The 27285-nt window shown below is 33.9% G+C and overlaps 1 long non-coding RNA gene across 2 annotated transcripts in view; it reads left to right on the top strand.

Annotated features, from left to right (window-relative positions):
- The window catches only part of LOC140608046 (uncharacterized), a 58151-nt gene that overhangs the window by 12731 nt on the left and 18135 nt on the right, over positions 1–27285 (top strand). The window contains exon 3 of one of the 2 annotated variants that reach the window (XR_012009993.1): positions 3904–4054. The exons of the other annotated variant lie outside the window; for it this stretch is intronic. This is a non-coding gene — a long non-coding RNA (uncharacterized lncRNA). The remainder of the gene's footprint in view (positions 1–3903; positions 4055–27285) is intronic. 2 annotated transcript variants of the gene reach the window in all.

Below are 27285 nucleotides of genomic sequence, written 5' to 3'. Positions count from 1 at the left end.
CTGTAGTAAATGAATAGATAAGCAAACTGTGGTGTATGCAAATAATGGAATGTTATTCAGGCTTTAGAAGTAGGACACTACAACATGGAGGAATCTTGAGGACATTCTGCTAAGTGAAATAAGCAGAATCACAAAAAGACATATACCTTATATGACATACTTAGAGTAATCAAAATCATAGAAAGAAAGTAGAATGATGGTTGCCAGAGGCTGAGGAGAAGGGCTGACTAGGGAGTCATTCATTGTTTAATGGGTATAGATTTTCATATTTTGAGATTAAAATAATTTTGGAGATGGATGGTGGCAATGGTTGTACTACTCTATGAATCTACCTAATACCACTGAGTTATACCCTTAAAAATGCTTCAGATGATACATTTTATGTTTTTGTATTTTACCACAATTTTTTTAAATTGAAAGAAAAAGGTAATTGGTGAAATCTACAAATTAATCATTTTGTTTGAAGTTTTATGATATTTTGTTATCTTAGGAAATACTATGTTTTAGAGATGAATAGTGAAGTATTTAGGAGTGAAATGTGATATCTTTAATGTACTTCAGCAGTAATAAAAGAGGAATTATGACATAATGTCAGCAACTGTTAAATCTAAGTGATGTGTACAGGTATTTATTATACTGTGCTATTTTTATATATAAATGTTTCCATAATAAAAAGTTTAAAAAACTCCATTATTTGTATAGCTCATATACTCCATGACTTTGTCCTTTATACATATAAAATTTATTTACATATAAACATTTATAAATGTATATGTAAATATATATTATGATATTTATCTTATTTGTTCATAGAAACAACATACTCAGATAAAAAATGTGGCAAGCAAATACTGTTTCTTATCACTGAAAGACAGTTCTTGCTAATACTTTACAATATTTTTTTTTTGCTAAGCATTTTTACAATTTTTCTATGCTTATTTTATTTGGTTATGAACAAGTCATCAAGTTTTCAGTCATAAACTCTTTGTAAATTTCATTAAAATGTTTTATTAAACTTATATATTCTTTTCTTAGAAAAAGATTTTATTTATTCACTCATGAGAGACACAGAGAGAGAAAGGCAGAGGCACAGGCAGAGGGAGAAGAAGCAGGCTCAAGGCAGCGAGCCCAATGCAGGAATCAATCCCAGGAATCCAGGATCACACCCTGGGCCAAAGGCAGGCTCTAAACCGCTGAGCCACCCAGCGATCCCATTAACTTGTAAATATATTCTGGTATATGGATAAAGAAGACTGTTGGCTTAAAGTGCATGAATACGTCTAATAGTAATTGATGCTGCTAGATAAATTCCTAAGAATGTTATAACGCTACATTTATTAGTTCTTCAGTTTTAAGGATGAAGATTACATATTCTGGATATTCAGACACATGGTTTGCAGGTAAAACATTTCAGTATATGTAAGACACTAGTGTTGCTATCTATAATAGATGCTGTTGTTGCACTGCCCAAATGCCATTTACCAATCCAGGACACTAATTGTCTGGCAGTAGCAGCTGTTAGCTGTTAGTAGCTCACATCTGCACCCTTGTTTGGAGGATGATACTGGGAATATTAGTCAGAGATGCTTGAGAGATTAGACTCTCTAGCAACCTCCATGGGTCATGGCCTCCATGGTCAATGACCAGTCCAAAATGTTATAGCAGTGCCAACCACTGTTTCCTAGATACAATGACTTTGTGTCATAATTCACATAGTAGAATTCTCTTGGGGATTATGATGAGGCCGGATATCTCCTGAAGTCACATTTTTGCGTAGTTCAGGGTGGGTAAACTTTTCCTTTCTAGGGACAACTAATAAATATTTTCTGCTCTTCAAGCTATGTGATCTCAAACTATAGTTATTATGACAGTGTGATGCTGGCATAAAAACATAGACCAGTGGAATAGAATAGAGATCCTCAAAATAAAGCATGACTATATAATCAATTGCTCTTCAATAAAGTTGCCAAATACACAATGGAGAAAGGATAGTTTCTTCAACAGATGATGTTGGGGAAACTGGGTACTCATTTGCAACAGAATGAGATTGGATCCTTATCTAACCCTATACACAAAAATCATGTAAATGGATGAAAGGCTTAATTATTAGACCTGAAATTGAAACCCCTAAAGGAAAGCATAGGATAGGCAAAAACTTTATGATATTGATCTTCATAGAGATATTTTTGATAAAACACCAAAATCAAAGATAACAAAAGCAAAAATGGGCAGTGAGTCTACATAAAAGTAAAAAGCTTCTCAGAAAAGGAAACATCCTATGGAAGGGCAACCTATGGAATGGGAGAAAATCTTTCAAACCATATATCTGATAAAGGGGTTAATTGTCCAAAATATATAGGGAAGTCCTTCAACTAAAGGCAGATAGGCAAATAACCTGTTTAAAACATGGGCAAAGAACTTGAATAGACATTTTTCCAAAGAATAACATATGAATAGTAGCAGGTATATGGAAAAAAAAAAAAAAGCTTAACATTACTAATTTTAAGGGAAATGCAAATCAAAAGCACAATTGAGATAATCATCTTACACCTATTAGGATGGATATTATCAAAACAACAGAAGTGATGAGTGTTATTGAGGATATGAAGAAATTGGAACCCTATCTACTATTGACGAGAATGTGAAATGGTGCAGCTGCTGTGGAAAACCATATGGAAGTTCCTGAAAAAATTAAAAATAGAACTACAATGTGATTTAGTAATTCCATTGGGAAGTATATATCCAAAGGAATTAAAACCAGGATCGAGAAGATATATCTGCACTGCTGAGTTCATTGCAGCCTTTTTCACAACAGCCAATATAGGGAAACAAGTTATGTATCTGTCTTAATAGGTACAGAAAATGTGACACATGCAAATACATACACACAATGAAATAATCTGCTTAGGTATGAAAAATAAGGAAATCATAACATTTTCAACAACATAGATGAATCTGGAGGATGTTACTCTACAGAGAATAATCCAGTTATCAAAGGACAAGTACTGTATGATTCCACTCAGATGATGTTTCTAAAATAGTCAAACTTAGAAACAGAGAGTAGAATGATGCCTGGGAGGAGACAAAAATGAGAAGTTACTATAAAAAGTGGGTAGAAAGTTTCAGTTAATCAAGATAAATAAGATTTACAGATCTGTGTACAACATTCTGTATATTTTATTGTGTTAAAATATAGGTGTTCTTGCCACAATAAAAAAAGATCTTATGTTCGAAAAATATTATTTATGGGTGCTGAAATTTTAATTTCATATAATATCCACATGCTAGGGAATACTTTTTCTTTTTATCAGCCATTTTAAAAATGTAAAACCATTCTTAAGGTGGAGAGCATGTTGATTTGACACATTTATATAATGCAGTATGATTACCGCACTAGTGTTACCTGTAACCTCTATCATATCACATGATTACTATTCCTTTTTGTGTGTGTGATGAGAACATTTAAGATGTACTCTTAGCAAGTTTGAAGTTTATAATATAGTACTATTGACTATAACCACTATGCTGTGCCTGAGATGTCTGGAACTTAATTATCTACCAGTTGCAAGTGTGCGTGCCTTTGTTAATGGCACATGCATAATTTTTATGTTTGAAAAAGGGCATTTACAATTGTGGTAAAAGTGAAATAGTGTTTTTTATAAGATTAAGAAATTTTAAATTTCTTAAAATTTCTTTAAATTAAGAAAAAATGGGGCTTCTTTCTCCATGTGTGTATCTGGACTTATTCACATGAATATATTAATATGTGCATAAGATACCTATTTTTCAGTAGTAATAAAGAGACAACAGTTTTAACAGAGGTGGCAAATTTTGTTCTACATTTGATTTATAAATTTTTTATTTTCCAAACTAATCATTTTTATTTATTTTTTATTTTTTTAGATTTTATTTATTCATGAGAGACACAGAGAGAGGGCAGAGACATAGGCAGAGGCACTCTATCCCAGGACCCAGGATCACATCCTCAGCCAAAGGCAGATGTTCAACTACTATTTAGGGACATCCAGGTGTCCCTAAATAATCATTTTTATATGTGAGTAGTAACCTGTTCAAATAAGGAAAAGTCATTTATTTGATTGTCCCAGATTTATATCTTAAAATATATGTAATATAGTGAAATGCTCTTCCATTTATCTTAAATATCCTTTATGCATATATCATATTTTCATGAGACGAGTTTAGCTCAGTAAATCAGCATTTTGCTTTAAAAAATGTTGAACGTAGCTGCTAAAATACTAGTGTATTTTAGTATTCTTTACTAGTTGTAAAACTTTGGGAGAAAATAGCAGTTTATTGGATGAACAGCAACTCACTCCCTCAATACAGTCCATTATTTCACATTACAAAATGTGAAAAGCTTCCAGAGAAAGGAAGCTTGTTGTCTCATGTTTACAAGAGGACTGCTGCAGCTCCAGTCATATCATACATCCCATATTAAAGGAATATGTAGGCAGAAATGTCTTTTTATGTAGGACTAGCCTCCTTTTTGTGTGTGTTTTTATCTTGAATGAAACCAGTTCCAGAATTTTTCTATAGAATTATTCTTAGGATTCGTCCAACTTGGTCCCATACATCCTATCACTTGTGATTAAAATATATCAAAAGATAATGGGTTAATAAGATGAGTTCAGACTAATAATACCTCTTTCTCATTTAGAAGAAGCGGTTAATGTGTTATTTTAAATTATATTGAAAATGGAGGGAATAGAGTAAAATTGAGAGAGGCATTTGATAGTTAATAAATTATGAATCCAGAGACTTGATCATTCTTCCCACCTACATCCCCCCAAAGACTTTAATCCTAGTGTCAAATGAATATAAATAGTTAATTAGACATCTAAAACTTTCAGAAATACTTCTATTTAACATCAGAGTCTCTTAGGATAAATGATTTTGGTGTCATTTTATTTCTGTATGGTGATATATTGAATGGCTAAATACAGAGAGGTAAGCATATTGGCAAAAGTCTTCCAACTTAAACATTAATGAAAATTAGAGAATAAAGCATGAACTCTAATTCTTTAACATAATCCTGTATGATTCGTGAATAAATAAAGCTCAACAATGGCTTTTTGAGGCAGACATTAGTTCATTAAAATGTTCTTTTATAAAATAATATCCATGCCAAGGCACATATCAAGGATTAGCTTTAGTTAAGGCAATTTCCCAAAGAGTTATTTGCTCTTCTTCACAATATTTTATATTTTAATAGAGGCACATTGCAGAGAGACTGAGTCCAAGAAATTTTAGTAACTTGACAGACTAATGTGTAGAGCTAATGTTAAAATCTAGGCATGATTAATTCATTCTTTCCTGAGTTTGAATTAGTCTTCTTTTTTTTTTTTTTGAGTCTTCTGTTTTTACAAGTACACTAACGATAAGTTTTTCATTTTGTTATTAATTCTAAAGGAAAATAGCCATAAATATCCATTTATCTTTTTTTTTAAATTTTTATTTATTTATGATAGTCACAGAGAGAGAGAGAGAGAGAGAGAGAGGCAGAGACACAGGCAGAGGGAGAAGCAGGCTCCATGCACCGGGAGCCCGACATGGGATTTGATCCCGGGTCTCCAGGATCGGGCCCTGGGCCAAAGGCAGGCGCCAAACCGCTGTGCCACCCAGGGATCCCTATCCATTTATCTTTTTAAACACCATTTTCTCTCCTGACATCTGCTCAAAATCTTCAAAGAGTGCTTGGTGTTTTAAAACAGTGGTTTCCAAATAATGTTTCTAGGGCTAGCAGCATCAATATTGCCTATAATTATATTATAAACTCAGGTTTATGGCCCCCACCTTGACATACACAATCTGAATTATCTGGGGGTGAGTCAAGAAATTCTCTTAACAAGTTTCCCTGTGATTCTTAGGCATTGTAGAGTTTGAGAACTACCATTTTAGTGTATGTGTTTTTAAGTAAATTTTGTACTGAACCCATAGGGTTTTTAAATCTAATTTTAATTTTGGTTCTTTAAGGAATATTTACAAGTATTAGCTTGGATTTGTTCTTCAGCATACAGTGGAATTCATATTCTATCATGATACAATTAAAAATGTTTTTATTTCCTGTTGGTAGTTTAGAAAATGGCATAAAAGAATGGCAAGACATTTAATTGCCTTAAGAACTATTACTAGATTTGCAGTAATTTTCATATATCATGAAAAATTAGAAGATTACTATTATGCATTTATACAGATAGGTATTAATACATAATATACACTATATGATCTATATATTAACTAATTAAATATAAAAGAGTAATGATCGACTTATGTGGAATTCTATTTTTCAAACGGTCATGCCTTGATTACAATGTGTTTAAGATTGACATTTTACCTTTGACACCCTTTGTGGTCTGATTAAATATTTGTTTTGCTATTTCTTACATAATTAAAATGCTAGAAGATATGCAAAATCAATATTCTTTTATGTCCCTGCTAACAAAAGTTATATGCATTGTAATTAATATAATGTTTTTGATTACTGCTTTAACATCCTTACTCATAATTAGTTTTTATGATTCACTCTCAGTAGATTGTATGTTTTTAAGAGTTTATCCATTTTTTCTGGGTTGGCTAATTTGTTGGCATATAATTGTCAGTGTTTGTTGATGGTTTCTTCCACTGTGAAGAAGCTTTTTAGTTTTACGTAGTACCATTTACTTATTTTAGCTTGTTACCTTGCTTTTGGAATCAAATTTAAAAGTACATCACTTGGACCAAGGTCAAGGAGATTATCATCTATGTATTCTTAGAGGAGTTTTATGATTTCAGGTCTTACATTGAAGTCTTTAACCTTTTTTAAATTCATTTTTGCATATGGTGTAAGAAAATGGTCCAGGTTCATTATTTTGCATATAGCTGTCTAGTTTTCCCAACACTATTTATTGAAGAGATTGTCCTTTCTCGGTTGTATGAACTTGTCTCCTTTGTCATAGATTAATTGATCATATATGTGCAGGTTTATTTCTGGGCTCTCTGTTGTGTTCTCTTGATCTATGTACCTGTTTTTAAGCCAGTATTATATTGTTTTGATTGCTATAGCTTTGTAATATGGTTTGAAATGAGGAAGCGTAATAACTCTGGCTTTGTTCTTTTTAAGACTGTTTTGGCTACTCGAGGTCTTTTGTAGTTCCATACAAATTTTAGAATTATTGATTCTAGTTTTGTGAACAATGCCATTGGAATTTTGATAGGGATTACATTAAATCTAGATTTAATTTACTAGATTACAAAGTAGATTACTTTGGACAGTATGTACATTCTAACAATATTAAACATTCCATGAACATGAAATTGTTTCCATATATTTGTGTCTTCTCCAGTTTCTTTCATCAGTGTCTTAGAGTTTTCAGAGTACATGTGTTTCACCTGCTTGATTAAATTAATTCCTAGGTGTTTTATAATTTTTTCGATGCAAATATAAATGGATCGTTTTCTTGATTTCCCTGATAGTTTATTATTAGTGTGTAGAAATGTAACAGATTTTTGTATATTAATTTTGTTTCCTGCAACTAACAGAATTCACTTATTCTAACAGATTTTTTTTTTCCTTCTGGAGTCTTTAGGGTTTTCTGTATGTAATATGTTATTGGCTAATAGTGACAGTTTAACTTTTTTTCCAGTTTGGGTGCCTTTTATTTCTTTTACTTGCCCAATTGGTCTGGCTAGGATTTTCAATTCTGTGTTGAATAAAAGTGGGTATGGGCATACTTGTCTTACTCCTTTTATTTTTTTTATAAATTTATTTTTTATTGGTGTTCAATTTGCCAACATATAGAATAACACCCAGTGCTCATCCCGTCAAGTGCCCACCTCAGTGCCCATCACCCAGTCACCTCCACCCCCTGCCTACCTCCCCTTGCACCCCCCCCAGTTCGTTTCCCAGAGTTGGGAGTCTTTCATGTTCTGTCTCCCTTTCTGATAGTTCCCACTCATTTTTCCTTTTTGTTTTCTTTTTTTAGAGAAGGAGAGGGGAGAGGGGTTGAGGGGCAGATGGAGAGGGAGGCAGAGAGAATCTTAAGTAGGCTTCACAACCAGTGTGGAGCCCAACATGGGGCTTAGTCTCACAACCCTGAGGTCATGACCTGAGCCAAAATCAAGAGGCAGACACATAACTGACTGGGACACCCAGACACCCCTACTTATCTTATTCCTGATCCTATAGGAGAAGCTTTCAGGTTTTGATAGTTGAGTATGAGAGTAGTTGTAGGGTTGTCATATATGGCCTTTTTTTGTGTTGAAGTATGTTCCCTGTATACCTACTTTATTGAGCATTTTTATAGTAACTGGATATTAAATTCTGTCAGGTGCTTCTTTTCAGTAGCATGTTTAATTTCTATGTATTGGTAATTTTTCCAGTTTTCTTATTATAAATAATTTCTAGTTTCATACTATTGTTATTGGAAAACATGCTTGATACATTTTCAGTATTTTTGAATTGATTGAGACTTTTTTTGTGACCTAACATGTAATCTGTTTTGGAGAATGTTTCATGTGCCCTTGAGAAGAATGTGTATTCTGCTGATTTTGGATGGAATGTTTTGCATATTTCTATTAAGCCTATCTGGCATGATGTGTCATTTCAGGCTAATGTTTCCTTATTTATGTTCTGTCTGGATGATCCATTCATTAATGTAACTGGGGTGGTAAAATTCCATACTAATGTTGTATTCCTGTCTATTTCTCCCTTAAGAACTATTGATAACTCTATATGTTTTGGTGCTCTTTTGTTAGGTGCATATATGTTTGTAAATGTTTTATCTTCTGGCTAGATTGGCTCCTTTATCATTTTGTAGTTACCCCCTTGTCTTTATTATAGTCTGTCTTGAAATCTGTTTTAACTGATACGAGTATAGCTACACCTTACTTTTAGTTTCCATTTTCATGAAATATCTTTTTCCATCCCTTTACTTTCAGTTTGTGTGAGTCTTTACTTCTGAAGTGAGTCTCTTCAGCAGTACAGCTAGAGAGTGCATAGGCTTTAAGCTTTAGGGGATTGAGGGAAAGTGTCTTAACTGCTCAGTTGCTCACAAACTTTAGCTGTGAAGCAGGAGAGCTCTGCAAACTATTTGGGCGCATCTACTGCAGCCAAAAAGTGAGGGAATGTTGCAAATGCCCATACTCTTGTGCGTTGGCAAGTCCTACCACATCCCAGCTAAACAGCAAGAGGGTGCCATATTCAGGTTTGCCCACCTTTGTTAGCAGGCTATGTGGAGAATACAGCAATGGTATCCACCAGCACCTCTGTTTCCGAAGAGTGTCTCAGCTATCTCCCATTCCTTTACCAGTGTACCCAGATCAGCAAATGAATCTTCCTTACATACAGTCTTGGTGCTTTTCAAACTGCTGTTTCATTCACTGTCTCAGGGCAAGTGTGACTGCACACAAACCTTCTAAAGGGGAACCCAGTTTCCTCTAGTAATTTGGGACTCCTGGATGTCAGTCTCTGGTTTGCTAAGCCAGGCATTCTGGGTGCTCTCTGATGCAGATCCCAGGGGCTAGGGTGCCCGATGTGGAGCACCACCTCTCTTTCTTCTGGATAGAGTACCTGGCTACTGAGATCTCTCTCCCTGTTGTGTCTTGCCATGCTGAGGGTAGGTTTTTTTTGTGAGACTGTGTCTCTGCCTGTCCTCCTGTCCTACCCATCTCAGTGTGGTTCTTTTGTCATTTGTTGTGGAGGAGCTAGCTGTTCATCCGGTTTTCATATTTTTTTCAGAGGGAAATTATTTATATGTAGTATTAGATTAGGTATGTCCATAGGAGGTGATCAGTTCAGGAATCTTACATTATTTTCATCTTGGACCCCTCTCTTTCATGAATTACTGATTTTCTGTTGTAGTAGGTTTTGATTTCTTTATCTTTTGAGTATCTACAGTGGATTTTTGCTTTGTAGTTACCATGAGACTTACATAAAACATTTTATGGATGTAACAGTAAGAAACTATTTTAAGTTGTAACAACTAAGATTATATGCAAAAACTATGTCTTTTACCTCCCCCAAGCCATTTATATCTTTGATATAATAATTTATCTCTTTTTTAAAACCTATAATTAATAAATTATTATAGCTAGTAGTTATTAATATTTTTTTCTTTAATCTTTGTACTAGAGTTATTAGCACACCTTTATTTGCCATATTAGCATATTCTCAATTTCAATATGTACTTAGTTTTACCAGTGTGTTTTATATTTTTGTATGTTTTTATATTACCAGTCTGCCCTTTTATTTCAGTTTGATGAACTCCTTTCAGTGTTTTTGTAAGGTCGGTCTAGTGATGATGAACTCCCTCAACTTTTATTTGAAAGTCTTTATTTCTCCTTTACTTTTGAAAGATAACTTCGGTGGGTTAAGTGTTCTTTGTTGGCTGCTGTTTTCTTTCAATACTGTATAACACAGTATCTCTCCTGGCCTCCAAGCTTCCTGCTATGAAAGCTGGTAATGGTCTTGGGTGTGTGTGTATGGGTTCCCCTATATGTGAGTCTTTTTTTCTCTTGCTATTTTAAGATTCTCTTTGTCTTTGATTTTAGACAGTTTTATTATAATGTATCATAAAGAAAACTGAACCTGCATATCTATAACTTGCCCAGATTTGGGAAATTCTTAGCCATAAGATCTTTAAATAAGTTTTCTGCCCCTTTCTTTTTCTCTTCTTCTTAAGGGGCTTTAATAATGCATAGATTGTTTCTTTTTGTGATATTCTATAGTTCATATAGACTTTCTTCATTCTTTTATTTTTGTTCTGATTAGATAATTTCAAATAATATGTCTTCTACTTCATGGATTATTTTTTTCTGTTTAGATCTTCTTTGATGCTCTCTGTTGTAGTTTACATTTTATTCATTGCTCTCTTAGCTCTAGAATTTCTATTTATTATTTTTATCTAAACTTTTCAAGTTTGTTCATGTGTTGTTTTCTTGGTATCAGTGAAATATCTTTGTGTTTTTTTCTTGTTGCTTACTGAGCTTCCTGAAAACAACTATTTTGATATCTTTATCAGGCAAATTGCAGATCTCCATTTTTTGGTGTAAGTTAATAGAAAGTTATCTTTTTTTTTTTTTTGTAATGTCACGTTTCCATCATTTTTTTTTTACCATATTTTTTGACCCTTGCATTTGTTGTCTTTACATTGAAGAAATAGTTTCCTCCTCCAGACTTTACTGACTGGTTTCAGGAAAGATATACTTTCCATCAGCCTTGTCAGAGATTCTGACTTCAACCTTTTCTATGGCTATGCCTGCTCCACACTTCTTATTCTTTCTTAAGAGTGTGTGTCTGCAAAGCCAAATTGGTTACTGACAGTCTCTTGTTTGTTTTTTAATTTGTAGAGTTGAGTTGGCTTTCTGTGTGTGCTCACTAACTGTCTGCAAAGGCCCATTCTCAGTGCTGTTGGGGATATGCACATGGAACTCACCATGGGGCCAGGGCATGTATGGGCAAAGCATGTGGAGTACTGGGGTGACTGTGGACCAGATTAGGGGTCAGATATGGCATACCTAGTAGCCTATGGTCTGGCTTCCTGATGTAGTTGTGAAACAGTAAGTAGGATCTGTGTCCCTTTGATATATCTTATTTCAGGATACTGTACTCCAAGCTTTTACCACCCCCCAGTCATGCAGCACTTTACCACCCCCCTCCCCCGTCATGCAGCACTTGAATGCAGACTTATTCAAGAAGGGATAAGAAAGAAGTGGGCCTCTTCATCAGCTTTTTGCACAGTTTGAGAAGCTGGTTGCTCACTCACATACTTTTAGTTTCCCCTGTGGGAGAAATTATGGGCTGAATTGGTCAGTCTTGGCACTGAGCTGTGCCACATTTGGGCAGGGATGGTGCAAGTAACATGAAACTCTCTCCTATTCTCTGTAGTATATCCGATTTCAGATTCTTTTGCTCCAACTTTGTGGTAGAACTTCTTGACTCATGGACCTCCACAGAAGCTCTCTTATCCCTGGGCAATTGTGAGAATTGGTGTTCTCTGAGGGGAAGGTGGTAGAAAAGTCCCTATCATCATTTTGATGATTTTATTTCTCTACTTGCTTCTGATTATATAAGTTTAACAATGGAAGTATACTTACCATTACCCATGGCAATGGAGAGGAGAGGATGTGTTTGTGATGGACATGAGTGAGTAGAAGGGGATAAGAAATATTTTTAATAAATGAAGAATAAATGTTGAGCAAATATATAGTTATAGGAAACTAAGCAACAAAAACACTAAAATCTTAAGTGTAAAGGATCTTAAGCAAGGAGGGGTATCCTGACACAAATTGATGTCGGTCCCAGAATATTTCCCTTTGCTGAATTAGAAATAGAACCACTTCCTATTGAAGACAATTTAGAAACTAGTATGTATAAAAAGCTCTATTAAAATATGTATAGAAAATATATATAATTTAATCATAATAAACATTTGCTTCTTTTTCATGCTATTTCATAAGACATGTATCCGATGATCAATGTGTTTCCAAAGTATATTGCTACATTATGTTTTATGTAAAATATATTAAATTGAATTAAAAGTTAATTTGTAAATGTGTGTTAGGGATAGTTTAATACTTGAAATTTATTTTGATTAAATATCATCTTAAATTGATAATTAAGTGCCATGTAGTTGTTAGTGCCAACACAATTGACTGAAATTTCTGCAGTTTTCCTGCCAAAGAAAAAAGGATCAGTAATCAACGTATATCAGAGTCAAATTCTTAAGTCCTTAGTTGCTGTTAAAGGGTACTAAGATGTGAAAGCTTACTCTGGTTAATTAATAAAAACTCTAGCAACTATGCAAAAAAATGTATTTATATTGAACAGTAATAGGAAAATAATACCAGAGTTACATATTAGTCCCTTTAGAACATTTTAAAAGCATAAGAAAACTTTGAAATTCCACTTTAAAGCTACTAAAATTTACATTCCTATAACTTGTATATTATTTTGCTTTTCAAATTGTTAACTTTACTTTCAAAAGCTACAAATCATTTTCCTAACACAGAAAACTTAATTTATGCAGCATACCAACAAATACTGCAGCTCTTCTGTGAGGAATAACCAAACAGATTTCCAAATTCAAGAATCCCTGAAATTCAGAAGTCCTCATTATTGGCATTACACCTCAATTGCTAATTCATGTATTACACTATTTCATGCTGGGTAGTTACTCTGAAGTTTGTGCCAACTCAGTTGTTATCCATCTTAGTAATAAGTTCTGCTAAAATCATTTCCTTATTGAGAGTAAATTGTCCTATTCAGAAGCATCAGTCATGAATATAAAATTTTAAATATACTTAAAAATACAGTAGAACTACCAAAGATAGGTAATGAATGCTGTACACTTGCAATAAGCAATTGATTTATATTAAACCTGCAATTCTTAGTAAAACATGCATGATCATTAAGGATGAGTAGGATATTAAAATAAATAATTACTGGGCTTAAATTCTAAGAAAGAGCACACTAAACAGTCTTGTTTTTAGAGTTAAAATCTTTTTTGATAGTTTTTAAATGTAGGTTACTTTTATCTGAGCTCAAAAAAATGTGTATATTAGTCTTCTCATTTTCTAAAAACTACTTTTAAATGATATTCTACGTCTACCTCCTATTAACTTGTTAATATATTTAATTAGTATTAGAAGTATAGTTAAATTTGCTGTCTGATACTTTTAGCATCTTGATACTTTTTAAGAGGCTCTTACTACTGGACTTCCACTTCTTAAGTTATCCTTATTTCCTTTATTCAAATGAACAGCTAATTAATAGCCTTATTCTGTATTTGAAGTGGAAACTCATTAACCAAAAGTTCCCTGTATGAAATGTTGGTCTTTGAAAATATTTACTCACATTTTTCAAATTAATTTGGCACTTTTTTTCCTCCTCTCTTCTCCTTCACCACTCAGCCCTGTGCACTACACACCCCCCCACACACATGCACACAAGCACATGTACACACATACACTCCCACACACCATTCTGCCTTCATATCTTTAAATCCCTCACTACCATATAACTATGACTCCCCTGCTTTATTATTCTTTTAAGGAATATGGTGTTCCAGATTTTCACTAGTGATCTTTTTTTAAAATATTTATGTATTTACCTATTTATGTATTTATTTACTTATTTACTTATTTATTTATGAGAGAGAGAGAAACAGGCAGAGGGAGAAGCAGGCTCCATGCAGCCTGACGTGGAACTTGATCCTAGGTCTCCAGGATCACGCCCCAGGCGGAAGGCAGCGCTAAACTGCTAAGCCACTGGGGCTGCCCTTCACTAGTGTTCTTATTTACCATCCAGGGTGGTACAGAAAGTATATTCATGACTGGAAGAGAGAAACACATACACACACCCCAAGTACTTATTTTCTTCTCTACAAATAAAGCACAGAGCCTCTATCTAAAGTCCATAGGTTTTTACTGCATGTCTTCCCTCAGCGCAGTCTCCCATCTTGCTTTGCTAAAATATTCTCCTAACTGGTCCTTCTGCTTCCATTCTTGCTCCCTATTGGAGACTGAATGCATCCCCCTAAAAGATAGGTGGGAATCTTAACCACAAGTGTGGTTGTACATGTGACCTTGTTTGGAAATAGTGTCTTTGTAGATGATAGTCAGTTAAGATGAAGTCATCCTGGGTTAAGGTGGCCCCTAATGTAATGATTGATATCCATATAAGGACATTTGAATACAGAGACACACAGGGAGACCACTACATGAGCTGCCTCAGAGACTGGAGCAAAGCACCCACAAATCAAGCAACTTCAAGGATATCCGGCAACTGTCAGAAGCTAGGAAAAAGCAAGGAAGGATCTTCCCCTGAGAATTTCAGAGAAAGCATGTCCAACACCTTAATTTCGGACTTCTTCTGATTTGAGAGAGAAAAAATATACTATTGTAAGCCACCCAGTGTGTAGTATCTGTTATGATGGTCCTCAGAAACTACTACACCTACTTTCAGTTTGGTTTCAACAGAATGGCAGTAAGATCCTTTGTCCGCATAACATATTCTTAAGAACTCTGAGTTATATTTAAAAATGCAACTAAATCTTGTCCCTTTTGTGCTCAGAATGTTCTAGTGTCTCCACAGTTCTCTTACAGTAAAGCCATTATATTATAATTTCTGTAGGTCTCTATTTAATCTGATCCTTGTTGGGTCTCCTGTCTCAATTTCTAGACTTCCTGCCTTAATCACTCTTCTTTAAGCAACTAGCCTTTTTACAGTTCCTAAAACATAGCTGGAATTTCATTTTTAGGCATTAGCATTGTGGATTTTTTGTGCTTGGTATATTTTTTGCCCAGAAATTCATGTGCTTAACTCCTTCCATTATTTGTTTTTGCGGTTGTCATTGCTTCTTCCTACATTATTTTAACTAGATTTTTATCTTCCAAAATTCTGTAAACTTTAATAAATTGTTTTTGTATATTTGATATCTTTTCCTGTAAGATATATGTAAAAATCATTTCAATTTTCGCTGCCACATCCAGTATAGTAGCCACTAGCCACATGTAGGTTTTGAACCTTTTGATATTTAGATTTAACATGTGCTTTAAAAGGGAAATACTTGCCAGGTTTTATACCAGGTTTCAAAAACTTAATATAAAAAATAACATAAACTATGTTAGCAATATTTATATATTGATTCGATTTTGATATTTTAGATATAGGGTTAAATAAAATATGAATTTTAATTGTTTTCAACTTTTTAAAATGTGACTTCTAGAAAATTTTAAATTTCATGTTCCTCTCACAATTCTAGCCTGCATTAAATTTTTATTGGAAGAGTGGTGATCTGGATAAAGCTGATCTTTAAAGGTTGGGAAAGTAGGTAGAGATGAATGAGTGCTAAAGTGCTAATGCTTCTTAGGAAACACGTTTATGTTTTATGAAGGACTTTCTGAATGCACTTTCTTAATACATTATTTCATAGTAATTTTGGTGACAATGTAAAGTCAATTGGGGGCACATTTTAAGGAAGTCTCAAATTAGAAACTGCTTATTTTGTGAGCTCAGTTTTATGAATTGAAATAGGACAAGTGTATAAAAATAGATATATTAAAAATGTTATGTACCAAAAACAGAATGCATAGCTTTAAAATTGCATCTTAATTTCAAAAGTAACATTTTTAGTGTTTCTTATTTATACAACCTTGCTTTACACCATAAATCTAGCTTTAAAGTACATGTAGGGATGCCTGGGTGGCTCAGCGGTTGAGCATCTGCCTTCGGCTCAGGGCGTGATCCCACGGTCCCCGGATCGAGTCTCACGTTGGGCTCCCTGCATGGAGCCTGCTTCTCCTTCTGCCTGTGTCTCTGCCTGCCTCTCTCTCTGTCTCTCATGAATAAATAAATAAAATCTTAAAAAATAAATAAAGTACATGTAGTTCACGTGCTATGCTTCTGGAAGAGCTTTTGATCAGCTGATATAATAGAATATTAGTAGTCAGGGCACCTGAGTGGCTCAGTTGGTTAAGTATCTATCTTCAGTTCAGGTCATGATCTTGGAGTTCCAGGATTGAGTCCCCCAATCCTCAGGCTTCTGCCTAGCAAGGAGTCTGCTTCTTCCTCTCCCTCTGCCCCTCTCCTTTCCTATGCTCTCTCACTCACTCTCTTTCTAAAATAAACAAAATAGAATATTAAGTAGCCATCTAAATATACAGAATTAGAGTTAGATTTTTTCCTCTATCCATGAAATAGACTGTTATTTTTAAACAGTAGAAATCAGAAAAATGTCATTTCATCATATTTCGAAAACTAATGCACTGTGATAAAGTATACATTAACTTTGGTGCATTGATGGTGCATGCAGTTGTTCCATGACACATACATTACCACACATGGACATACCAACAAGAAGTGAAGGCTGTTAGCCTTTGGCCAAAATTAATTCCTCCCACGTTCTATTATAATGGGAGCTACAGCCATCTTATAGTGACTATATTTCCCAGCTTATCTGCTGTGAAGCGTTGCCTAAGACTAATCTCTTGATAATGGAAAGTGAACTAAATTATGTATGACAATTTTGGGTCCAGTCTTGAACATATTAGTTATCCACTCTTCCATACTGTCCACACCTTTTCATAACTTTGAAAGTGGACTCTAGAAAATTCAGTTTGATACTACAGACGAGGCCAATGCGCTGTGGGATAGCAGAGCAATGCTGAATGAATCCATGGAGCGGAATTGTCTTGCCAACCTGGACCTCTTACCTCAGGACAGTTACATAGAAGATTAAATTCCTATATTCCTTAACCCACTATATTTTGGGAACCCTTTGTACTACAGCTTAGCCTTTAGCCTACTTAACTAATTGTTGCATCTAGAAAGTTTCTCAAAGAGCAAAGAAGACAGTTTTTATAGTAGTTTACTTTGAATTATTTGTTGTCACACATACACATGCACAGGGAATGGATTATTTAATTCCATTAAGATTATTTCCCCCTTCTTAAAACTATTCACCCATTCCCAATTGCTATAGTGTAATCAAATTACTCAGCTTTTACTTCTGTAAAGGATTCTCACATTCCATTGAGAACTAAATGTGGTGATTTGTTCTCATGAAATTCAATACAGTGTGGTCTAAGTTTGAGCCTATTTGTTCAAAAGCTTTTGTGATAGTTTCTTAGTTCAGTGATACCCAGTTTACCAAGTTCTCTTTCTTTGCACTTACTGTTTGGATGGTATACCATTGGTGGCACAGCATCTCATAGAGGTCAGAATTGGAGTTTGACAGTCCTGAAGCTACACTCTCAAGTTTTATACTCTGTGTCCTTGGGAAAATTATTCTCCTTCTTAAATGGAAATGAAGACATCATGAGCACCTTAACTCAGGAACTGGTTCTGGGATATTTGATACAGTAATATGTGTAAGTTGTTAAGCATAGTGGCAGGTACATAACAAATTAATTCATCTGTTCTATTTTATATATTTCCAAAAATGATACAAGTTTCTGTTAGCTTGCCTTTTAAAAATTTCTTTATTTTAATTTTAATTTTTTAGATTTTTTATTTATTTGAGACACACAGAGAGAGAGAGAGAGAGAGAGAGAGAGAGGCGGAGAGAGAAGCAGGCTCCATGCAGGGAGCCCAATGTGGGACTTGATCCCAGGTCTCCAGGATCACGCCCTGGGCCAAAGGCAGTGCTAAACCACTAAGCCACGGGGCTGCCCTTTTAACCCATTGAAATGTTAAGAATTCTTGATAAAGTATCTTGTTAAACAAGATCTCAAAATACTCTGTATCAGGCAGCTCAGGTTGCTGTAACAAAATGCCATAAATGCATGGCTTATCAACAACAGAAATTTATTTCTCACAGTTCTTGAGGCTGAAAATTTGAAATCAGAATGCCAGCATTGTTGGGTTCTGATGAAAGTTCTTTTCTGGGCTGCAGATGGCTAACTTCTCATGGTATCCTCATGTGACAGAAAAAGACAGCAAGCTAATTCTGACCCATATAAAAGTACTAATCTGATTAATGAAGGCTCCACCCACATGACCTCATCTAATTCTAGATTACCTTAAAAGGCCCCAGTTCCTAATACCATCTCATTAAGGGTAGGGTTTTAACATTTGAATTTTGGAGGTACACAAACATTCGTTGTATAACATATCTTACCTGAAACTCTTCCTTATCTGTTAATTGTAATTTCTCTTTCTGGAGATCTTGACAGTTCCAAATCAATTAATCCTTTTCTTTTCTTTTCTTTTCTTTTCTTTTCTTTTCTTTTCTTTTCTTTTCTTTTTTCTTTTCTTTTCTCTTCTCTTCTCTTTTCTTTTTTTTCTTTTCTTTTCTTTTCTTTCTTTTCTTTTCTTTTCTTTTCTTTCTTTTCTTTTCTTTTTTTCTTTTCTTTTCTTTTTTCTTCTTTCTTTCTTCTTCCTTCCTTCCTTCCTTTCTTTCTTTCTTTCTTTCTTTCTTTCTTTCTTTCTTTTTTTCTTTTCTTTTCTTTCTTTTCTTTCTTTCTCTTTCTTCCCTTCCTTCCTTCCTTCCTTCCTTCCTTCCTTCCTTCCTTCCTTCCTTCCTTCCTTCCCATCACATTGACTTAATCCTCATGTTATATTCATTATATATTAGAATTGTTTACTGGATTTGTCAAGCTTTCTAGTCCACACATACTTATTTAATACATAAATTGTTTGACAGACCTGTTGCTGGGAAAATGAAGGAAAACAAGAAGTCATTCTCTAACTCATAGAAATTGTAGGAAAATAAATTTAAAGAAATAAACATACAATTTTATGCTCATGTTAACATACCAAATCATTTTTATTATATTTTTGGACTTAAAATTGATATGTTCTCATTGATGAGTTTTGATAAATATATATATATACCCACAATCCAAATCAAGATAAAGAAAATTTCCATAATCACAAAATTTTCTTTTTTTTTAATTTTTTTTTTTTAATTTTTATTTATTTATGATAGTCACAGAGAGAGAGAGAGAGAGAGGCAGAGACACAGGCAGAGGGAGAAGCAGGCTCCATGCACCGGGAGCCTGATGTGGGATTCGATCCTGGGTCTCCAGGATCGCGCCCTGGGCCAAAGGCAGGCGCCAAACCGCTGCGCCACCCAGGGATCCCCATAATCACAAAATTTTCTTCATGATCCTTTGTAGTCAGGATTCCCAACCCTGGGAACTTGTAACCATTTGTCTTTTTTTGTTTCTGTATTTTTGTCATTTTCATAAGGGCATAGGAATGAAATCATGCAGTCAGTAGCTTTGTGTGTCTGTCTTTCTGTTAGCAAAGTGCTTTGAGATTCACCAGTATTGTGTTTTTTAATTTTATATATTCTCCCATTGAATTGATCATCAGTTGATGGGTATTTGTGTTCTTTCAAATATGTGGCTATTGTTTTTTTTTTTATTTTTTTTTATTTTTTTTTATTTTTTTTATATGTGGCTATTGTGAATGAAATAGCCACAAATATTGGTGTAGAGGTCTTGTCAACATGTGCACATTTCATTTTCTTGGACACATACCTCAGTGTGGGGTTGCTGGGTCATATGATAAGTGTGTGTAAAACCAAAACTATTGAATTCTTTTCCAGTGGGTGAATCACTTTGCATTCTCACAGTTGTGTGTGTGTGTGTGTGTATATATATATATATTTTTTTTTTTTTCCCTTTCCTAAATGTTCTTGTCATCTCTTTTTATTATTGGGTTAGATTTTGTTTTTATCTTTATTTTTGCTTTTGATTTTTCCTGATCCAGTAGCTCTGTAATAGTATCACAATGCTTTTTAATTTGCATTTCCCAAATGACTAATAGTAGTAAGCATCCTTTAATGTATTTGCTTGACTTTGCTGTTTTTTCAAATCTTTTGGCCATTTAAAATTTTTTTTTCTTTCATTTTTTGTTCATTTAAAGAATTATTTCATTTTTCTTCTTAGCTTGTATGCTTTCTTTATATATTATGGGCATCTGTCCTTTCTCAGATAAGGGTTTTGAATTTTTCTCCAGTGTATGGCCTGCTTATTCATTTCCTTAACAAGGTCCCCCCCCCCACGAAGTTCAGGTTATCATTATTTTCTTTTACAGTTTATGCTGTTTGTCCTACCTATAAAATTTTTAACGCAGGCCACAAAAATTTCCTCCTACTGTTTCTTAAAAATCTTATTTTTCAGATGTTGAATTTACCTCTTTGAGTTATTAAATTAATTTTATATAGGGAGTAAAGTGGGAATTGAGTCTTGTCTTTAGCCCAGGCTTATCCAGATGGTGCAGTATAAATTTTTTTTTAAGTAATCTGTTCACCTTGAGTTTACTTGATACTTTTTTCATTCAGCAATTGATATATATTTGTGGCTATATTTCTAGGCTATATATTTAGTTTTATTGCTATGTTAGTTTATCCTTACACTAATTTCATAATGTCTTTATTGGGATATTTTCAAAATTGCTAACCTCACTTATTATTAGCTCTTTGTGCATTCTCTGGAATTTACAGAGTCTTCATGATGTTTACATATAGGCAATTGTGTTTCAACTTCTATGCTTTTTGTCTTATTTTATATTACTGGATAAGTCCTCTAAAAATTATTGAATAGGAGTGATGATTGGATATCCTTTCTTGATCCCAATGATAGTAGGAAATCAGTCTTTAACTATTAAGTAAGATGTTATGGGTAAGTTTCTTATAGATGGACTTTGTTAGATTAAAGAAGTCCCCTTTATTCCTGTTTTTTGGTGAGAGTTTGAAGTTAAATTCTGTGTTTGATTTGCTAATATTTGAAATATTTGTTTCTATATTCTTAGTACAGTTTTTCTTATAATTCTTTTTTTATTATTTTGGTGTCTACATAATTCTAGTCTCATAAGCTAACAGGGTTCTTTACTATCATTTTTTTAGGAATACTATACAAAATGGACAATATTTCTTTAATGTACGATTCACAGTGAAGTTATTTAATCATAGAATTTTATTTGTGGGATGATTTTTAACTCCAACTTTCACTTAAATAAATGAAGAGGAGGCTATTCAAATGTATATATATCTAAATATGATACATATATTTTGTATATATATCAGAGATAAGGAGAAGGAGAAGTATTGCAAAGTTTATTGCAATTTTTTCATGTTTTAGAATGTCATCAGTTTCTAACAAATTTCACAAATAATGTAAGATAAAAGGTATTATAATCCCCTTACATATATTTTAAGATTTGAAGATAGTAAATTCTTTGTGGTTTTAAATATAGGATGTAATAATATTTTTGAAAATTTTTGTCATCTTTGAAAGTAATGTACAAAAGTATTCTGTTTCAACTAGTTGGTGTTAGTTATATATGACTTTATTCTAGGACAATTATAAAAAAATAAGATTTGAAAAAGTTTTAGGAAATTAATGTAAAAATTTTTTTTTTTTTTTGTAAAAATTTTTAACAGAAAATATAGTGAAAATACTTATGCTAAGTATTGAGAAATAATAAGTTACTGAAAATTTCCTTTGGAAGTACCTGTGTGGCTCAGTTGGTTAAGTGTCTGGCTTAGTTTGGCAGGTCATGATCTCATGGGTTGTGAGATTGAGCCCTGTATCAGGCTCCTTGCCCAGTGGGAGGAGTCAGCTTGAAGACTTTTTCCCTCTGCCCCTCCCCCACACTCCACTTCTTCTAAAATAAGTTAATAAATTTTAAAAACATTTTCCTTTTAATTTGCATTAATTTTCTATTGCTGCTACAACAAATTACCACCTACTTAGTAACTTAAAAGAACACAAGTGTATTATCCTACAGTTTTGTAGGTTGGAAGTCTTAACGTGGATCTTCCTGGGCTAAAATCAAGCTATCAGAAGGGTTGAGTCTCTTTTTTTAGAGATTCTAGGAGAAAATTTGTTTCTTTTTCTTTTCCTGCTTCCAGAGGCTATGTGCTTTTCTTGACTCATGGCTCCCTTCCTACATCTTCAGACCCAACACCACTGTGCAGATTCCTCATACTGCCAGCTCCTGATTCTCTATTTCCTCTTCCACTTTTCAAAATCCTTGTGATTTCACTGAACCCACCTGATAATCCAAGATATTCTTCCTATTTTAAGGTCAGCTGATTAGCAACCTGAGTTCCATCTGAATCCTTAATATCCCTTTGCAATGTAACCTAAAATATTTTAAGTTTTAGGCACTAGGATACAGACATGTTGGCAGGGGGCATATTCTTCTTACCACAACTTTTCAGTGAAAAAGAAAAAAAAAAAAAAAGAAAAAATAAAGTGATCATTACAGATAAAATAGAAAGGAACTAACTGAAATTTCAAAGCAGTAAGAGTACTGAAAACATTCTATAAATGGAAGAGAAATAGAGAATATGAATCTCTGAGGAGCATAAAACAGGAAGGGAAGCATTTTTCACTCTAAGTATTATGGTAGACGGATAACACTTCAAATTCTGTCACAGTATATCCTCTGCAGATTGAATATGTATGAATACATCTATGTAATTACTTTTCCAAGATGGTTTAGGAGTAACTACTGATGTAAGGAATAGAGATGACCCAGTAGACTCTTATTTAAGATTACTTTCTTCTTATTTCATAATTATCACATTTCTTCAATTCCATTTCCATTCATAGCATTTTGCATATTTGGCACTCTGACTCTAATTTTATAGATTCTTTGTCTCTTCCTTCTCACATTCCATGAAAGCAGAAAAAAGGAAAGTGTTTCCTAAAACCACCATTTGCACATTTAGGAAGAAGAGACAGCACTCTGGAATGTATCCTCAAAATTATAAAACTTGAACAAATCACTTAATTTTTTTCAAGTTCCTGCTGTCATATTGGTGAACATGGGAGTATCATAATAAATTATCCTGGAATCCAACAAGGCGTAGTAGGAGATGCACAACAAAACTCAAATTGGGTAATTAAAAGAAAGTTTAATAAATTGAACAGTTACAGAGTAGATGGAAGCCAAAAGTTTCCTATGATAAGTTAATTGCAGGGGGCAGAGGAATGGGAAAGTAGGGGAATCTTTGTTTTTAAAGCTAGGCCTAAAGAGACTAGATAACTCAGCATATTTAGACAAGCACAGATCTTTTGGTGGAAAGGGCCACCTGATAGAAATTCAGGAATGCAAGTTTAGCCAGCTCTCAGTAATTGGGGAACCAGAAAACTATATAGTCCTAGTTCAATCTCAGCCTTCTCTCTGCCTGCAGGTGCTCGCCAGTTCCAATACTTAGTGGTATGTGACCTGGGCAATTTAATTAACCTTTCTGAGGTCTTAGTTCTTCATAGTAAGTTTATTATAGGTTTTAAATATCTGCAAAGCATTAAAACAGTGTTTGGTGCATAGTAAGAGCTTAAGTACTGATTGTGATCAGATGTATCATTATCATGTACTTGTTGGTTGTAGGGAATTAATTCAGAAAAGAATAATAAAATTGGCATGATAGAGTAGCGCCTCGCTGGCTCAGTCAGTTAAGTGTCTGCCTTTGGCTCAGGTCAGGAACCCAAGGTCCTGGGATAGAGCCTAGTGTCTGCTCCCTGCTCAATGGGGAGCCTGCTTCTTCCTTCCCTCTCTGCCTGCCACTCCTGCTGCTTGTGTTCTCTCTCTGCTGCTTGTGTTAAATAGGTAGAATCTTTTTTAAAAACTGGCATGTGAGGATGCCTGGGTGGCTAGGTGGTTAAACATCTGCCTTCAGCTCAGGGTGTAATCCTGGAGTTTGGGGATCGAGTTCCATATCGGGTTCCCTTCATGGAGCCTGCTTCTCCCTATGCCTGTGTCTCTGCCTCTCTATCTCACTGTGTCTCTCATGAATAAATAAATAAAATCTTAAAAATAAATTGGCATGATAGGGTATCAGGCTGAAAAACGAGAGGTAAAGAATTAGAAATAAATTAGTTTGTTCAATGTTGAGTATTATTCATGTCAGGAACTTTTATAGGCATTGCAAATAGTCCAAGGCACTGGGTATGCTTTAAAGTTAAAATTCAAGATGGTATAATGTAGAATTGAATTTTGAACAGAAGCAGTTAAACAAATGTAAAATAATCAATTTTGTATTTTTCTAAGCTGCAAAAGCAGCATATATGATGAATATAATGAAGGAGAGAGTGACTTGGAAATATCAGTTAGTAAAATATATGACAGTCAAATCACATTCCTCTTTAACAGGAGGACAAATCATTGGCTATCACCAGTTTGAGAGCCAACATCTGAAAGAAAGCATCAGAAAAAAAATTAATCAAAGCAAAAGTGTCTTACATTTTTAAAGTACAGTTCTTTCTTCAGAATTATTAAAGCTGCTCTATTGCCTTGAGAATTCCAGACAAAATGAATTCATAAGAAGAATAAGATACAATCCTTGGTTTCTTTTGTTAGCTATATTGATGGGAGAGGATACAGTCATATGGACATTGCATTATTTTACGAATGTCTCATTTGAACATTTCAAATAGATTGGAAAGTTTAAATTAAATATATTGTTTCTTGAAAATGAGTTTGAGTAATGTATGCTATCCTTATAGTTATAAAAGATTGTACCATTTTGTACAAGAAAGACTGTCCTTGAGGAAGCAGAAAAAAAAGATGTAACCAAGTAGAGAAGTGAAGTTCTCCCTGCCTCACTCTTAAGTTGGCTCCTGCAGTTTGTGCTCTTAGGCATGTATATAACACAGGCCTTATTAAAAAAAAATACTGGAAAGAATTTTGTTTGGAACGCTGTATGTATATATCCATCAAATGCCATGATGTCTTCATAGAGAAATGTGTTAGATGGCACAGTATAAATTAGTATCATGCAATGTGAAATAGTGAAGAAAGGAGGTAGCTTGGATATAGTCAGGGTTTTTAATGATTATTGAGGTCTGGGTTTTAACAGAGTGGTTTAAATATGTGAATCCTAAACTTAGATGGTGGAATTTGGCTCCACAAAAGGCCCTCTGTGTCTGACTAACTTGAGCAAGTCATTCATCCTGACTGTGCCTTAGTTTCTTCATCACTAAAATTTGTAGTTGTGGTCAGGATTTACTATAAAATTCAAGAGCACGTTTAAATATTTAGTGTCTTCCATGGTTCCTGTTAATGTTATACTATACTAACTACTTAGAAATCAGAGTTATAAAGTCCTCCTCCCTTTCCCAGACGATCCCTTCCTCTGTTATTTACTGGCTTTGTTTTCGATGGCAAATCACATAACCCTTAAAGAGTGTTTCTTCATCTGTAAAACATACTCAAAGGGATTGATTGATAGTATTTAGTATCCTTCAAACTGTCAAAATCTCTAACAATTAAAAACTAAAATAGAAGACTATCCTCAGTATTCTTGATATTCGGAGAGTAACGTATGAAAAAGGTGCAAATCTGAGAAGATATCTAAATGCTAACTGAAGTTAGCAAATCCATTGGGACTTTGACTTTATGCTCAAAGTCTGATAATCTGGCTATTTGTGACATGTTATTCATCTGCTGATGTATGACCCAGTGTTTAAATGGCACTGCCATTATACTCACACATACACACACAGAATCACGATTGTTTTGTCTTTGCTGACTTGGGTTTTGTGGAATTTATTATAATGAACCTGCCATATTAAAACTGAGAAGTTAAAGGTAAAATGTAACAGTTTGTCACAATTATGTTTCATATTGACAGGTGTTCTGAACTTTCTGTTTGATAACTAGACATATAAATTTCAGTTCTTAAAGCTTTGCAGCCAATTTAAGGGCTCATTTATTTTACTGACAGCAAGATGTATGTGCAGCCTGGCATACTGGATGTCTGGGGCTGCAATCGGCACTTTGTTGGTTGCGTGTTTCACAGGGAGTAAATAGTAGCAATTTTTCAGCATAGGCATACTAGCACAAGGTGTTTAGCAAATAAATGAGCATAAGATGACCTGTGGTGTCCTGAAATTACTAAAATTCATGAATAATAAAATGATCTATAGATTGTTAGCAGAGGGCTACAGCACAGGCTAATTTGCAGCCAGTGAAGCTTTGCAGGATAATTTATAACTTTTGAAAATTTAATGACTTCATCAATTTTTACCTATTTTTTACCAATATAATCTCCTGAATACCACTTTCAGCTATGATTTCCTTGTAAGAAAATATCTAAGACACTTACGTGATGAGGGTATTAAGATAAGGTTGCTTTATTTAGATTTCTTGATTGTCTTATATAATTCGGAAGATAATACAAAACTTTAGTGGTTGTATGTGTTTTGTTTTAATAAGACAATTTTATGAAAATAATCTTATGTAGTTTGATACTTTTATTTCAGGGGCATATCGTTTCACTTTTGGCAATTAAGTTTTTACTTTAAATCTGAGTATTGACACCAGTTCATTTTTTTCTTCACCACTATCATTGGAAAAAAATCTTTAAGCAAATATAGAAATATATATCCCTTCTTATGCTCAAATTACTTGGAGAATATTTTTTAAGTAATTCTTTTCAAACAATCAATAAATAATGCTTGAAGTTTTAGTTTTGTGTTCTCACAACAAAGACAAATAATATCTTTAAAATCCACAATCTATATGGATACATGTTTTTTCTTTTATAATATCTGTATTATACAGTTAATTTGCTTAGATCAGTTATTCAATTGTATTTAGACTATGACTTTATGATACATACCTGTTTTCTGAATTTCTTGGTGGTTGAAGTTCAAAAATTTACCATTGTCTCATGTATATATGAATGATGTAACTTTTTTATAGATGGACCAACATTCTTTAGATTTTTCTCAGTGGAATTCTCTTAAGAATTGAGGATGATTTGGTTATTGCCAGAAACCAACCTTATTTCCTGACACCATCTCAACAAATTAGTCAATAAGCTG

The sequence above is a fragment of the Canis lupus genome, chromosome 17 (genome assembly GCF_048164855.1).
Source record: "Canis lupus baileyi chromosome 17, mCanLup2.hap1, whole genome shotgun sequence".
NCBI lineage: Eukaryota > Metazoa > Chordata > Mammalia > Carnivora > Canidae > Canis > Canis lupus.
This window is presented reverse-complemented; position numbering and strand designations above follow the sequence as displayed.